Source organism: Paroedura picta, chromosome 17 (assembly GCF_049243985.1).
Source record: "Paroedura picta isolate Pp20150507F chromosome 17, Ppicta_v3.0, whole genome shotgun sequence".
Taxonomy (NCBI): Eukaryota; Metazoa; Chordata; class Lepidosauria; order Squamata; family Gekkonidae; genus Paroedura; species Paroedura picta.
In genome coordinates, this window is record NC_135385.1 from 13,302,862 (window position 1) to 13,320,125 (window position 17,264).

The window sequence follows — 17,264 nt, forward strand, 5'->3', positions numbered from 1 at the left end:
ACAGGATGCCTACTGACATGACATCACAAAGACCTCATTTGTGTTTAATTGAGAAAAAAAACCTCTTACTGTCTTTTGAAGCTATCCTTAAACAGTCTAGGAGTCAGAAAAGGGCCAGAGACACTGGATGCCTACTGACATGACATCACAAAGACCTCATCTGTGTTTAATTGAGAAAAAAAACCTCCTACTGTCTTTTGAAGCCATCCTTAAACAGTCTAGGAGTCAGAAAAGGGCCAGAGACACTGGAGGCCTACTGACATGACATCACAAAGACCTCATCTGTGTTTAATTGAGAAAAAAAAACCTCTTACTGTCTTTTGAAGCGATCCTTAAACAGTCTAGGAGACAGAAAAGGGCCAGAGACACAGGATGCCTACTGACATGACATCACAAAGACCTCATCTGTGTTTAATTGAGAAAAAAAAAACCTCTTACTGCCTTTTGGGGCGATCTTTAAACAGACTAAAAGTCAGAAAAGGGCCAGAGACACTGGATGCCTACTGACATGACATCAGAAAGACCTCATCTGTGTTTAATTGAGGAAAAAAAACCTCTTACTGCCTTTTGGGGCGATCTTTAAACAGACTAAAAGTCAGAAAAGGGCCAGAGACACTGGATACCTACTGACCTGACATCACAAAGACCTCACCTGTGTTTAATTGAGAAGAAAAAAAACTCTTAATGTCTTTTGAAGCGATCCTTAAACAGTCTAGGAGTCAGAAAAGGTCCAGAGACACTGGAGGCCTACTGACATGACATCACAAAGACCTCATCTGTGTTTAATTGAGAAAAAAAACCTCTTACTGTCTTTTGAAGCGATCCTTAAACAGTCTAGGAGACAGAAAAGGGCCAGAGACACAGGATGCCTACTGACATGACATCACAAAGACCTCATCTGTGTTTAATTGAGAAAAAAACCTCTTAATGTCTTTTGAAGCGATCCTTAAACAGTCTAGGAGACAGAAAAGGGCCAGAGACACTGGAGGCCTACTGACATGACATCACAAAGACCTCATCTGTGTTTAATTGAGAAAAAAAACCTCTTACTGTCTTTTGAAGCGATCCTTAAACAGTCTAGGAGTCAGAAAAGGGCCAGAGACACAGGATGCCTACTGACATGACATCACAAAGACCTCATCTGTGTTTAATTGAGAAAAAAAACCTCTTAATGTCTTTTGAAGCGATCCTTAAACAGTCTAGGAGACAGAAAAGGGCCAGAGACACTGGAGGCCTACTGACATGACATCACAAAGACCTAATCTGTGTTTAATTGAGAAAAAAAACCTCTTACTGTCTTTTGAAGTGATCCTTAAACAGTCTAGGAGACAGAAAAGGGCCAGAGACACAGGATACCTACTGACCTGACATCACAAAGACCTCACCTGTGTTTAATTGAGAAGAAAAAAAACTCTTAATGTCTTTTGAAGCGATCCTTAAACAGTCTAGGAGACAGAAAAGGGCCAGAGACACAGGATGCCTACTGACATGACATCACAAAGACCTCATCAGTGTTTAATTGAGAAAAAAAACCTCCTACTGTCTTTTGAAGCGATCCTTAAACAGTCTAGGAGTCAGAAAAGGGCCAGAGACACAGGATGCCTACTGACATGACATCACAAAGACCTCATTTGTGTTTAATTGAGAAAAAAAACCTCTTACTGTCTTTTGAAGCTATCCTTAAACAGTCTAGGAGTCAGAAAAGGGCCAGAGACACTGGATGCCTACTGACATGACATCACAAAGACCTCATCTGTGTTTAATTGAGAAAAAAAACCTCCTACTGTCTTTTGAAGCCATCCTTAAACAGTCTAGGAGTCAGAAAAGGGCCAGAGACACTGGAGGCCTACTGACATGACATCACAAAGACCTCATCTGTGTTTAATTGAGAAAAAAAAACCTCTTACTGTCTTTTGAAGCGATCCTTAAACAGTCTAGGAGTCAGAAAAGGGCCAGGGACAGGAGGCCTACTGACATGACATCACAAAGACCTCATCTGTGTTTAATTGAGAAAAAAAAAACCTCTTACTGCCTTTTGGGGCGATCTTTAAACAGACTAAAAGTCAGAAAAGGGCCAGAGACACTGGATACCTACTGACCTGATATCACAAAGACCTCACCTGTGTTTAAATGAGAAGAAAAAAACCTCTTAATGTCTTTTGAAGCGATCCTTAAACAGTCTAGGAGTCAGAAAAGGGCCAGAGACACTGGAGGCCTATTGACATGACATCACAAAGACCTCATCTGTGTTTAATTGAGAAAAAAAAAACCTCTTACTGCCTTTTGGGGCGATCTTTAAACAGACTAAAAGTCAGAAAAGGGCCAGAGACACTGGATACCTACTGACCTGACATCACAAAGACCTCACCTGTGTTTAATTGAGAAGAAAAAAACCTCTTAATGTCTTTTGAAGCGATCCTTAAACAGTCTAGGAGACAGAAAAGGGCCAGAGACACTGGAGGACTACTGACATGACATCACAAAGACCTCATCTGTGTTTAATTGAGAAAAAAAAACCTCTTTCTGTCTTTTGAAGCGATCCTTAAACAGTCTAGGAGTCAGAAAAGGGCCAGAGACACTGGAGGCCTACTGACATGACATCACAAAGACCTCACCTGTGTTTAATTGAGAAAAAAAACCTCTTACTGTCTTTTGAAGTAATCCTTAAACAGTCTAGGAGACAGAAAAGGGCCAGAGACACAGGATGCCTACTGACATGACATCACAAAGACCTCATCTGTGTTTAATTGAGAAAAAAAACCTCTTACTGTCTTTTGAAGCGATCCTTAAACAGTCTAGGAGTCAGAAAAGGGCCAGAGACACTGGATGCCTACTGACATGACATCACAAAGACCTCATCTGTGTTTAATTGAGAAAAAAAACCTCCTACTGTCTTTTGAAGCGATCCTTAAACAGTCTAGGAGTCAGAAAAGGACCAAAGAAACTGGATGCCTACTGACATGACATCACAAAGACCTCATCTGTGTTTAATTGAGAAAAAAAACCTCCTACTGTCTTTTGAAGCGATCCTTAAACAGTCTAGGAGTCAGAAAAGGGCCAGAGACACTGGATACCTACTGACATGATATCACAAAGACCTCACCATTGTTTAATTGAGAAGAAAAAAACCTCTTACTGCCTTTTGGGGCGATCTTTAAACAGCCTAGGGGTCAGAAAAGGGCCAGAGACACTGGATGCCTACTGACATGACATCACAAAGACCTCATCTGTGTTTAATTGAGAAAAAAAACCTCTTACTGTCTTTTGAAGCGATCCTTAAACAGTCTAGGAGTCAGAAAAGGGCCAGAGACACTGGATGCCTACTGACATGACATCACAAAGACCTCATCTGTGTTTAATTGAGAAAAAAAACCTCCTACTGTCTTTTGAAGCGATCCTTAAACAGTCTAGGAGTCAGAAAAGGGCCAGAGACACTGGAGGCCTACTGACATGACATCACAAAGACCTCATCTGTGTTTAATTGGGGATAAAATCCTCTTACTGTCTTTTGAAGCCATCCTTAAACAGTCTAGGAGTCAGAAAAGGGCCAGAGACACTGGATGCCTACTGACATGACATCACAAAGACCTCATCTGTGTTTAATTGAGAAAAAAATCCTCCTACTGTCTTTTGAAGCCATCCTTAAACAGTCTAGGAGTCAGAAAAGGGCCAGAGACACTGGATGCCTACTGACATGACATCACAAAGACCTCATCTGTGTTTAATTGAGAAAAAAATCCTCCTACTGTCTTTTGAAGCCATCCTTAAACAGTCTAGGAGTCAGAAAAGGGCCAGAGACACTGGATGCCTACTGACATGACATCACAAAGACCTCATCTGTGTTTAATTGAGAAAAAAATCCTCCTACTGTCTTTTGAAGCCATCCTTAAACAGTCTAGGAGTCAGAAAAGGGCCAGAGACACTGGAGGCCTACTGACATGACATCACAAAGACCTCATCTGTGTTTAATTGAGAAAAAAAACCTCTTACTGTCTTTTGAAGCGATCCTTAAACAGTCTAGGAGTCAGAAAAGGGCCAGGGACAGGAGGCCTACTGACATGACATCACAAAGACCTCATCTGTGTTTAATTGAGAAAAAAAAAACCTCTTACTGCCTTTTGGGGCGATCTTTAAACAGACTAAAAGTCAGAAAAGGGCCAGAGACACTGGATACCTACTGACCTGATATCACAAAGACCTCACCTGTGTTTAATTGAGAAGAAAAAAACCTCTTAATGTCTTTTGAAGCGATCCTTAAACAGTCTAGGAGTCAGAAAAGGGCCAGAGACACTGGAGGCCTATTGACATGACATCACAAAGACCTCATCTGTGTTTGAGAAAAAAAAAACCTCTTACTGCCTTTTGGGGCGATCTTTAAACAGACTAAAAGTCAGAAAAGGGCCAGAGACACTGGATACCTACTGACCTGACATCACAAAGACCTCACCTGTGTTTAATTGAGAAGAAAAAAACCTCTTAATGTCTTTTGAAGCGATCCTTAAACAGTCTAGGAGACAGAAAAGGGCCAGAGACACTGGAGGACTACTGACATGACATCACAAAGACCTCATCTGTGTTTAATTGAGAAAAAAAACCTCTTTCTGTCTTTTGAAGCGATCCTTAAACAGTCTAGGAGTCAGAAAAGGGCCAGAGACACTGGAGGCCTACTGACATGACATCACAAAGACCTCACCTGTGTTTAATTGAGAAAAAAAACCTCTTACTGTCTTTTGAAGTAATCCTTAAACAGTCTAGGAGACAGAAAAGGGCCAGAGACACAGGATGCCTACTGACATGACATCACAAAGACCTCATCTGTGTTTAATTGAGAAGAAAAAAAACTCTTAATGTCTTTTGAAGCGATCCTTAAACAGTCTAGGAGACAGAAAAGGGCCAGAGACACAGGATGCCTACTGACATGACATCACAAAGACCTCATCAGTGTTTAATTGAGAAAAAAAACCTCCTACTGTCTTTTGAAGCGATCCTTAAACAGTCTAGGAGTCAGAAAAGGGCCAGAGACACAGGATGCCTACTGACATGACATCACAAAGACCTCATTTGTGTTTAATTGAGAAAAAAAACCTCTTACTGTCTTTTGAAGCTATCCTTAAACAGTCTAGGAGTCAGAAAAGGGCCAGAGACACTGGATGCCTACTGACATGACATCACAAAGACCTCATCTGTGTTTAATTGAGAAAAAAAACCTCCTACTGTCTTTTGAAGCCATCCTTAAACAGTCTAGGAGTCAGAAAAGGGCCAGAGACACTGGAGGCCTACTGACATGACATCACAAAGATCTCATCTGTGTTTAATTGAGAAAAAAAAACCTCTTACTGTCTTTTGAAGCGATCCTTAAACAGTCTAGGAGTCAGAAAAGGGCCAGGGACCGGAGGCCTACTGACATGACATCACAAAGACCTCATCTGTGTTTAATTGAGAAAAAAAAAACCTCTTACTGCCTTTTGGGGCGATCTTTAAACAGACTAAAAGTCAGAAAAGGGCCAGAGACACTGGATACCTACTGACCTGATATCACAAAGACCTCACCTGTGTTTAAATGAGAAGAAAAAAACCTCTTAATGTCTTTTGAAGCGATCCTTAAACAGTCTAGGAGTCAGAAAAGGGCCAGAGACACTGGAGGCCTATTGACATGACATCACAAAGACCTCATCTGTGTTTAATTGAGAAAAAAAAAACCTCTTACTGCCTTTTGGGGCGATCTTTAAACAGACTAAAAGTCAGAAAAGGGCCAGAGACACTGGATACCTACTGACCTGACATCACAAAGACCTCACCTGTGTTTAATTGAGAAGAAAAAAACCTCTTAATGTCTTTTGAAGCGATCCTTAAACAGTCTAGGAGACAGAAAAGGGCCAGAGACACTGGAGGACTACTGACATGACATCACAAAGACCTCATCTGTGTTTAATTGAGAAAAAAAACCTCTTTCTGTCTTTTGAAGCGATCCTTAAACAGTCTAGGAGTCAGAAAAGGGCCAGAGACACTGGAGGCCTACTGACATGACATCACAAAGACCTCACCTGTGTTTAATTGAGAAAAAAAACCTCTTACTGTCTTTTGAAGTAATCCTTAAACAGTCTAGGAGACAGAAAAGGGCCAGAGACACAGGATGCCTACTGACATGACATCACAAAGACCTCATCTGTGTTTAATTGAGAAAAAAAACCTCTTACTGTCTTTTGAAGCGATCCTTAAACAGTCTAGGAGTCAGAAAAGGGCCAGAGACACTGGATGCCTACTGACATGACATCACAAAGACCTCATCTGTGTTTAATTGAGAAAAAAAACCTCCTACTGTCTTTTGAAGCGATCCTTAAACAGTCTAGGAGTCAGAAAAGGACCAAAGAAACTGGATGCCTACTGACATGACATCACAAAGACCTCATCTGTGTTTAATTGAGAAAAAAAACCTCCTACTGTCTTTTGAAGCGATCCTTAAACAGTCTAGGAGTCAGAAAAGGGCCAGAGACACTGGATACCTACTGACATGATATCACAAAGACCTCACCATTGTTTAATTGAGAAGAAAAAAACCTCTTACTGCCTTTTGGGGCGATCTTTAAACAGCCTAGGGGTCAGAAAAGGGCCAGAGACACTGGATGCCTACTGACATGACATCACAAAGACCTCATCTGTGTTTAATTGAGAAAAAAAACCTCTTACTGTCTTTTGAAGCGATCCTTAAACAGTCTAGGAGTCAGAAAAGGGCCAGAGACACTGGATGCCTACTGACATGACATCACAAAGACCTCATCTGTGTTTAATTGAGAAAAAAAACCTCCTACTGTCTTTTGAAGCGATCCTTAAACAGTCTAGGAGTCAGAAAAGGGCCAGAGACACTGGAGGCCTACTGACATGACATCACAAAGACCTCATCTGTGTTTAATTGGGGATAAAATCCTCTTACTGTCTTTTGAAGCCATCCTTAAACAGTCTAGGAGTCAGAAAAGGGCCAGAGACACTGGATGCCTACTGACATGACATCACAAAGACCTCATCTGTGTTTAATTGAGAAAAAAATCCTCCTACTGTCTTTTGAAGCCATCCTTAAACAGTCTAGGAGTCAGAAAAGGGCCAGAGACACTGGATGCCTACTGACATGACATCACAAAGACCTCATCTGTGTTTAATTGAGAAAAAAATCCTCCTACTGTCTTTTGAAGCCATCCTTAAACAGTCTAGGAGTCAGAAAAGGGCCAGAGACACTGGATGCCTACTGACATGACATCACAAAGACCTCATCTGTGTTTAATTGAGAAAAAAATCCTCCTACTGTCTTTTGAAGCCATCCTTAAACAGTCTAGGAGTCAGAAAAGGGCCAGAGACACTGGAGGCCTACTGACATGACATCACAAAGACCTCATCTGTGTTTAATTGAGAAAAAAAACCTCTTACTGTCTTTTGAAGCGATCCTTAAACAGTCTAGGAGTCAGAAAAGGGCCAGGGACAGGAGGCCTACTGACATGACATCACAAAGACCTCATCTGTGTTTAATTGAGAAAAAAAAAACCTCTTACTGCCTTTTGGGGCGATCTTTAAACAGACTAAAAGTCAGAAAAGGGCCAGAGACACTGGATACCTACTGACCTGATATCACAAAGACCTCACCTGTGTTTAATTGAGAAGAAAAAAACCTCTTAATGTCTTTTGAAGCGATCCTTAAACAGTCTAGGAGTCAGAAAAGGGCCAGAGACACTGGAGGCCTATTGACATGACATCACAAAGACCTCATCTGTGTTTAATTGAGAAAAAAAAAACCTCTTACTGCCTTTTGGGGCGATCTTTAAACAGACTAAAAGTCAGAAAAGGGCCAGAGACACTGGATACCTACTGACCTGACATCACAAAGACCTCACCTGTGTTTAATTGAGAAGAAAAAAACCTCTTAATGTCTTTTGAAGCGATCCTTAAACAGTCTAGGAGACAGAAAAGGGCCAGAGACACTGGAGGACTACTGACATGACATCACAAAGACCTCATCTGTGTTTAATTGAGAAAAAAAACCTCTTTCTGTCTTTTGAAGCGATCCTTAAACAGTCTAGGAGTCAGAAAAGGGCCAGAGACACTGGAGGCCTACTGACATGACATCACAAAGACCTCACCTGTGTTTAATTGAGAAAAAAAACCTCTTACTGTCTTTTGAAGTAATCCTTAAACAGTCTAGGAGACAGAAAAGGGCCAGAGACACAGGATGCCTACTGACATGACATCACAAAGACCTCATCTGTGTTTAATTGAGAAGAAAAAAAACTCTTAATGTCTTTTGAAGCGATCCTTAAACAGTCTAGGAGACAGAAAAGGGCCAGAGACACAGGATGCCTACTGACATGACATCACAAAGACCTCATCAGTGTTTAATTGAGAAAAAAAACCTCCTACTGTCTTTTGAAGCGATCCTTAAACAGTCTAGGAGTCAGAAAAGGGCCAGAGACACAGGATGCCTACTGACATGACATCACAAAGACCTCATTTGTGTTTAATTGAGAAAAAAAACCTCTTACTGTCTTTTGAAGCTATCCTTAAACAGTCTAGGAGTCAGAAAAGGGCCAGAGACACTGGATGCCTACTGACATGACATCACAAAGACCTCATCTGTGTTTAATTGAGAAAAAAAACCTCCTACTGTCTTTTGAAGCCATCCTTAAACAGTCTAGGAGTCAGAAAAGGGCCAGAGACACTGGAGGCCTACTGACATGACATCACAAAGACCTCATCTGTGTTTAATTGAGAAAAAAAACCTCTTACTGTCTTTTGAAGCGATCCTTAAACAGTCTAGGAGTCAGAAAAGGGCCAGGGACAGGAGGCCTACTGACATGACATCACAAAGACCTCATCTGTGTTTAATTGAGAAAAAAAAAACCTCTTACTGCCTTTTGGGGCGATCTTTAAACAGACTAAAAGTCAGAAAAGGGCCAGAGACACTGGATACCTACTGACCTGATATCACAAAGACCTCACCTGTGTTTAAATGAGAAGAAAAAAACCTCTTAATGTCTTTTGAAGCGATCCTTAAACAGTCTAGGAGTCAGAAAAGGGCCAGAGACACTGGAGGCCTATTGACATGACATCACAAAGACCTCATCTGTGTTTAATTGAGAAAAAAAAAACCTCTTACTGCCTTTTGGGGCGATCTTTAAACAGACTAAAAGTCAGAAAAGGGCCAGACACACTGGATACCTACTGACCTGAAATCACAAAGACCTCACCTGTGTTTAATTGAGAAGAAAAAAACCTCTTAATGTCTTTTGAAGCGATCCTTAAACAGTCTAGGAGACAGAAAAGGGCCAGAGACACTGGAGGACTACTGACATGACATCACAAAGACCTCATCTGTGTTTAATTGAGAAAAAAAACCTCTTTCTGTCTTTTGAAGCGATCCTTAAACAGTCTAGGAGTCAGAAAAGGGCCAGAGACACTGGAGGCCTACTGACATGACATCACAAAGACCTCACCTGTGTTTAATTGAGAAAAAAAACCTCTTACTGTCTTTTGAAGTAATCCTTAAACAGTCTAGGAGACAGAAAAGGGCCAGAGACACAGGATGCCTACTGACATGACATCACAAAGACCTCATCTGTGTTTAATTGAGAAAAAAAACCTCTTACTGTCTTTTGAAGCGATCCTTAAACAGTCTAGGAGTCAGAAAAGGGCCAGAGACACTGGATGCCTACTGACATGACATCACAAAGACCTCATCTGTGTTTAATTGAGAAAAAAAACCTCCTACTGTCTTTTGAAGCGATCCTTAAACAGTCTAGGAGTCAGAAAAGGACCAAAGAAACTGGATGCCTACTGACATGACATCACAAAGACCTCATCTGTGTTTAATTGAGAAAAAAAACCTCCTACTGTCTTTTGAAGCGATCCTTAAACAGTCTAGGAGTCAGAAAAGGGCCAGAGACACTGGATACCTACTGACATGATATCACAAAGACCTCACCATTGTTTAATTGAGAAGAAAAAAACCTCTTACTGCCTTTTGGGGCGATCTTTAAACAGCCTAGGGGTCAGAAAAGGGCCAGAGACACTGGATGCCTACTGACATGACATCACAAAGACCTCATCTGTGTTTAATTGAGAAAAAAAACCTCTTACTGTCTTTTGAAGCGATCCTTAAACAGTCTAGGAGTCAGAAAAGGGCCAGAGACACTGGATGCCTACTGACATGACATCACAAAGACCTCATCTGTGTTTAATTGAGAAAAAAAACCTCCTACTGTCTTTTGAAGCGATCCTTAAACAGTCTAGGAGTCAGAAAAGGGCCAGAGACACTGGAGGCCTACTGACATGACATCACAAAGACCTCATCTGTGTTTAATTGGGGATAAAATCCTCTTACTGTCTTTTGAAGCCATCCTTAAACAGTCTAGGAGTCAGAAAAGGGCCAGAGACACTGGATGCCTACTGACATGACATCACAAAGACCTCATCTGTGTTTAATTGAGAAAAAAATCCTCCTACTGTCTTTTGAAGCCATCCTTAAACAGTCTAGGAGTCAGAAAAGGGCCAGAGACACTGGATGCCTACTGACATGACATCACAAAGACCTCATCTGTGTTTAATTGAGAAAAAAATCCTCCTACTGTCTTTTGAAGCCATCCTTAAACAGTCTAGGAGTCAGAAAAGGGCCAGAGACACTGGAGGCCTACTGACATGACATCACAAAGACCTCATCTGTGTTTAATTGAGAAAAAAAACCTCTTACTGTCTTTTGAAGCGATCCTTAAACAGTCTAGGAGTCAGAAAAGGGCCAGAGACACTGGATGCCTACTGACATGACATCACAAAGACCTCATCTGTGTTTAATTGAGAAAAAAAACCTCCTACTGTCTTTTGAAGCGATCCTTAAATAGTCAAGGAGTCAGAAAAGGGCCAGAGACACTGGAGGCCTACTGACATGACATCACAAAGACCTCATCTGTGTTTAATTGAGGAAAAAAAAACTCTTACTGCCTTTTGGGGCGATCTTTAAACAGACTAAAAGTCAGAAAAGGGCCAGAGACACTGGATACCTACTGACCTGACATCACAAAGACCTCACCTGTGTTTAATTGAGAAGAAAAAAAACTCTTAATGTCTTTTGAAGCGATCCTTAAACAGTCTAGGAGTCAGAAAAGGTCCAGAGACACTGGAGGCCTACTGACATGACATCACAAAGACCTCATCTGTGTTTAATTGAGAAAAAAACCCTCTTACTGTCTTTTGAAGCGATCCTTAAACAGTCTAGGAGTCAGAAAAGGGCCAGAGACACTGGATGCTTACTGACATGACATCACAAAGACCTCATCTGTGTTTAATTGAGAAAAAAACCTCTTACTGTCTTTTGAAGCGATCCTTAAACAGTCTAGGAGTCAGAAAAGGGCCAGAGACACTGGAGGCCTACTGACATGACATCACAAAGACCTCATCTGTGTTTAATTGAGAAAAAAAAACCTCTTACTGCCTTTTGGGGCGATCTTTAAACAGACTAAAAGTCAGAAAAGGGCCAGAGACACTGGATACCTACTGACCTGACATCACAAAGACCTCACCTGTGTTTAATTGAGAAGAAAAAAACCACTTAATGTCTTTTGAAGCGATCCTTAAATAGTCTAGGAGTCAGAAAAGGTCCAGAGACACTGGAGGCCTACTGACATGACATCACAAAGATCTCATCTGTGTTTAATTGAGAAAAAAAACCTCTTACTGTCTTTTGAAGCGATCCTTAAACAGTCTAGGAGTCAGAAAAGGGCCAGAGACACTGGAGGCCTACTGACATGACATCACAAAGACCTCATCTGTGTTTAATTGAGAAAAAAAACCTCTTACTGTCTTTTGAAGCGATCCTTAAACAGTCTAGGAGTCAGAAAAGGGCCAGAGACACTGGAGGCCTACTGACATGACATCACAAAGACCTCATCTGTGTTTAATTGAGAAAAAAAAACCTCTTACTGCCTTTTGGGGCGATCTTTAAACAGACTAAAAGTCAGAAAAGGGCCAGAGACACTGGATACCTACTGACCTGACATCACAAAGACCTCACCTGTGTTTAATTGAGAAGAAAAAAACCTCTTAATGTCTTTTGAAGCGATCCTTAAACAGTCTAGGAGTCAGAAAAGGGCCAGAGACACTGGATGCCTACTGACATGACATCACAAAGACCTCATCTGTGTTTAATTGAGAAAAAAAAACCTCTTTCTGTCTTTTGAAGTGATCCTTAAACAGTCTAGGAGTCAGAAAAGGGCCAGAGACACTGGATGCCTACTGACATGACATCACAAAGACCTCATCTGTGTTTAATTGAGAAAAAAAAAACCTCTTACTGCCTTTTGGGGCGATCTTTAAACAGACTAAAAGTCAGAAAAGGGCCAGAGACACTGGATGCCTACTGACATGACATCAGAAAGACCTCATCTGTGTTTAATTGAGGAAAAAAAACCTCTTACTGCCTTTTGGGGCGATCTTTAAACAGACTAAAAGTCAGAAAAGGGCAAGAGACACTGGATACCTACTGACCTGACATCACAAAGACCTCATCTGTGTTTAATTGAGAAAAAAAACCTCCTACTGTCTTTTGAAGCCATCCTTAAACAGTCTAGGAGTCAGAAAAGGGCCAGAGACACTGGAGGCCTACTGACATGACATCACAAAGACCTCATCTGTGTTTAATTGAGAAAAAAAAACCTCTTACTGTCTTTTGAAGCGATCCTTAAACAGTCTAGGAGTCAGAAAAGGGCCAGGGACAGGAGGCCTACTGACATGACATCACAAAGACCTCATCTGTGTTTAATTGAGAAAAAAAAAACCTCTTACTGCCTTTTGGGGCGATCTTTAAACAGACTAAAAGTCAGAAAAGGGCCAGAGACACTGGATACCTACTGACCTGATATCACAAAGACCTCACCTGTGTTTAAATGAGAAGAAAAAAACCTCTTAATGTCTTTTGAAGCGATCCTTAAACAGTCTAGGAGTCAGAAAAGGGCCAGAGACACTGGAGGCCTATTGACATGACATCACAAAGACCTCATCTGTGTTTAATTGAGAAAAAAAAAACCTCTTACTGCCTTTTGGGGCAATCTTTAAACAGACTAAAAGTCAGAAAAGGGCCAGAGACACTGGATACCTACTGACCTGACATCACAAAGACCTCACCTGTGTTTAATTGAGAAGAAAAAAACCTCTTAATGTCTTTTGAAGCGATCCTTAAACAGTCTAGGAGACAGAAAAGGGCCAGAGACACTGGAGGACTACTGACATGACATCACAAAGACCTCATCTGTGTTTAATTGAGAAAAAAAACCTCTTTCTGTCTTTTGAAGCGATCCTTAAACAGTCTAGGAGTCAGAAAAGGGCCAGAGACACTGGAGGCCTACTGACATGACATCACAAAGACCTCACCTGTGTTTAATTGAGAAAAAAAACCTCTTACTGTCTTTTGAAGTAATCCTTAAACAGTCTAGGAGACAGAAAAGGGCCAGAGACACAGGATGCCTACTGACATGACATCACAAAGACCTCATCTGTGTTTAATTGAGAAAAAAAACCTCTTACTGTCTTTTGAAGCGATCCTTAAACAGTCTAGGAGTCAGAAAAGGGCCAGAGACACTGGATGCCTACTGACATGACATCACAAAGACCTCATCTGTGTTTAATTGAGAAAAAAAACCTCCTACTGTCTTTTGAAGCGATCCTTAAACAGTCTAGGAGTCAGAAAAGGACCAAAGAAACTGGATGCCTACTGACATGACATCACAAAGACCTCATCTGTGTTTAATTGAGAAAAAAAACCTCCTACTGTCTTTTGAAGCGATCCTTAAACAGTCTAGGAGTCAGAAAAGGGCCAGAGACACTGGATACCTACTGACATGATATCACAAAGACCTCACCATTGTTTAATTGAGAAGAAAAAAACCTCTTACTGCCTTTTGGGGCGATCTTTAAACAGCCTAGGGGTCAGAAAAGGGCCAGAGACACTGGATGCCTACTGACATGACATCACAAAGACCTCATCTGTGTTTAATTGAGAAAAAAAACCTCTTACTGTCTTTTGAAGCGATCCTTAAACAGTCTAGGAGTCAGAAAAGGGCCAGAGACACTGGATGCCTACTGACATGACATCACAAAGACCTCATCTGTGTTTAATTGAGAAAAAAAACCTCCTACTGTCTTTTGAAGCGATCCTTAAACAGTCTAGGAGTCAGAAAAGGGCCAGAGACACTGGAGGCCTACTGACATGACATCACAAAGACCTCATCTGTGTTTAATTGGGGATAAAATCCTCTTACTGTCTTTTGAAGCCATCCTTAAACAGTCTAGGAGTCAGAAAAGGGCCAGAGACACTGGATGCCTACTGACATGACATCACAAAGACCTCATCTGTGTTTAATTGAGAAAAAAATCCTCCTACTGTCTTTTGAAGCCATCCTTAAACAGTCTAGGAGTCAGAAAAGGGCCAGAGACACTGGATGCCTACTGACATGACATCACAAAGACCTCATCTGTGTTTAATTGAGAAAAAAATCCTCCTACTGTCTTTTGAAGCCATCCTTAAACAGTCTAGGAGTCAGAAAAGGGCCAGAGATACTGGATGCCTACTGACATGACATCACAAAGACCTCATCTGTGTTTAATTGAGAAAAAAATCCTCCTACTGTCTTTTGAAGCCATCCTTAAACAGTCTAGGAGTCAGAAAAGGGCCAGAGACACTGGAGGCCTACTGACATGACATCACAAAGACCTCATCTGTGTTTAATTGAGAAAAAAAACCTCTTACTGTCTTTTGAAGCGATCCTTAAACAGTCTAGGAGTCAGAAAAGGGCCAGGGACAGGAGGCCTACTGACATGACATCACAAAGACCTCATCTGTGTTTAATTGAGAAAAAAAAAACCTCTTACTGCCTTTTGGGGCGATCTTTAAACAGACTAAAAGTCAGAAAAGGGCCAGAGACACTGGATACCTACTGACCTGATATCACAAAGACCTCACCTGTGTTTAATTGAGAAGAAAAAAACCTCTTAATGTCTTTTGAAGCGATCCTTAAACAGTCTAGGAGTCAGAAAAGGGCCAGAGACACTGGAGGCCTATTGACATGACATCACAAAGACCTCATCTGTGTTTGAGAAAAAAAAAACCTCTTACTGCCTTTTGGGGCGATCTTTAAACAGACTAAAAGTCAGAAAAGGGCCAGAGACACTGGAGGACTACTGACATGACATCACAAAGACCTCATCTGTGTTTAATTGAGAAAAAAAACCTCTTTCTGTCTTTTGAAGCGATCCTTAAACAGTCTAGGAGTCAGAAAAGGGCCAGAGACACTGGAGGCCTACTGACATGACATCACAAAGACCTCACCTGTGTTTAATTGAGAAAAAAAACCTCTTACTGTCTTTTGAAGTAATCCTTAAACAGTCTAGGAGACAGAAAAGGGCCAGAGACACAGGATGCCTACTGACATGACATCACAAAGACCTCATCTGTGGTTAATTGAGAAGAAAAAAAACTCTTAATGTCTTTTGAAGCGATCCTTAAACAGTCTAGGAGACAGAAAAGGGCCAGAGACACAGGATGCCTACTGACATGACATCACAAAGACCTCATCAGTGTTTAATTGAGAAAAAAAACCTCCTACTGTCTTTTGAAGCGATCCTTAAACAGTCTAGGAGTCAGAAAAGGGCCAGAGACACAGGATGCCTACTGACATGACATCACAAAGACCTCATTTGTGTTTAATTGAGAAAAAAAACCTCTTACTGTCTTTTGAAGCTATCCTTAAACAGTCTAGGAGTCAGAAAAGGGCCAGAGACACTGGATGCCTACTGACATGACATCACAAAGACCTCATCTGTGTTTAATTGAGAAAAAAAACCTCCTACTGTCTTTTGAAGCCATCCTTAAACAGTCTAGGAGTCAGAAAAGGGCCAGAGACACTGGAGGCCTACTGACATGACATCACAAAGACCTCATCTGTGTTTAATTGAGAAAAAAAAACCTCTTACTGTCTTTTGAAGCGATCCTTAAACAGTCTAGGAGTCAGAAAAGGGCCAGGGACAGGAGGCCTACTGACATGACATCACAAAGACCTCATCTGTGTTTAATTGAGAAAAAAAAACCTCTTACTGCCTTTTGGGGCGATCTTTAAACAGACTAAAAGTCAGAAAAGGGCCAGAGACACTGGATACCTACTGACCTGATATCACAAAGACCTCACCTGTGTTTAAATGAGAAGAAAAAAACCTCTTAATGTCTTTTGAAGCGATCCTTAAACAGTCTAGGAGTCAGAAAAGGGCCAGAGACACTGGAGGCCTATTGACATGACATCACAAAGACCTCATCTGTGTTTAATTGAGAAAAAAAAAACCTCTTACTGCCTTTTGGGGCGATCTTTAAACAGACTAAAAGTCAGAAAAGGGCCAGAGACACTGGATACCTACTGACCTGACATCACAAAGACCTCACCTGTGTTTAATTGAGAAGAAAAAAACCTCTTAATGTCTTTTGAAGCGATCCTTAAACAGTCTAGGAGACAGAAAAGGGCCAGAGACACTGGAGGACTACTGACATGACATCACAAAGACCTCATCTGTGTTTAATTGAGAAAAAAAACCTCTTTCTGTCTTTTGAAGCGATCCTTAAACAGTCTAGGAGTCAGAAAAGGGCCAGAGACACTGGATGCCTACTGACATGACATCACAAAGACCTCATCTGTGTTTAATTGAGAAAAAAAACCTCTTACTGTCTTTTGAAGCGATCCTTAAACAGTCTAGGAGTCAGAAAAGGGCCAGAGACACTGGATGCCTACTGACATGACATCACAAAGACCTCATCTGTGTTTAATTGAGAAAAAAAACCTCCTACTGTCTTTTGAAGCGATCCTTAAACAGTCTAGGAGTCAGAAAAGGGCCAGAGACACTGGATGCCTACTGACATGACATCACAAAGACCTCATCTGTGTTTAATTGAGAAAAAAAACCTCCTACTGTCTTTTGAAGCCATCCTTAAACAGTCTAGGAGTCAGAAAAGGGCCAGAGACACTGGAGGCCTACTGACATGACATCACAAAGACCTCATCTGTGTTTAATTGAGAAAAAAAACCTCTTACTGTCTTTTGAAGCGATCCTTAAACAGTCTAGGAGTCAGAAAAGGGCCAGGGACAGGAGGCCTACTGACATGACATCACAAAGACCTCATCTGTGTTTAATTGAGAAAAAAAAAACCTCTTACTGCCTTTTGGGGCGATCTTTAAACAGACTAAAAGTCAGAA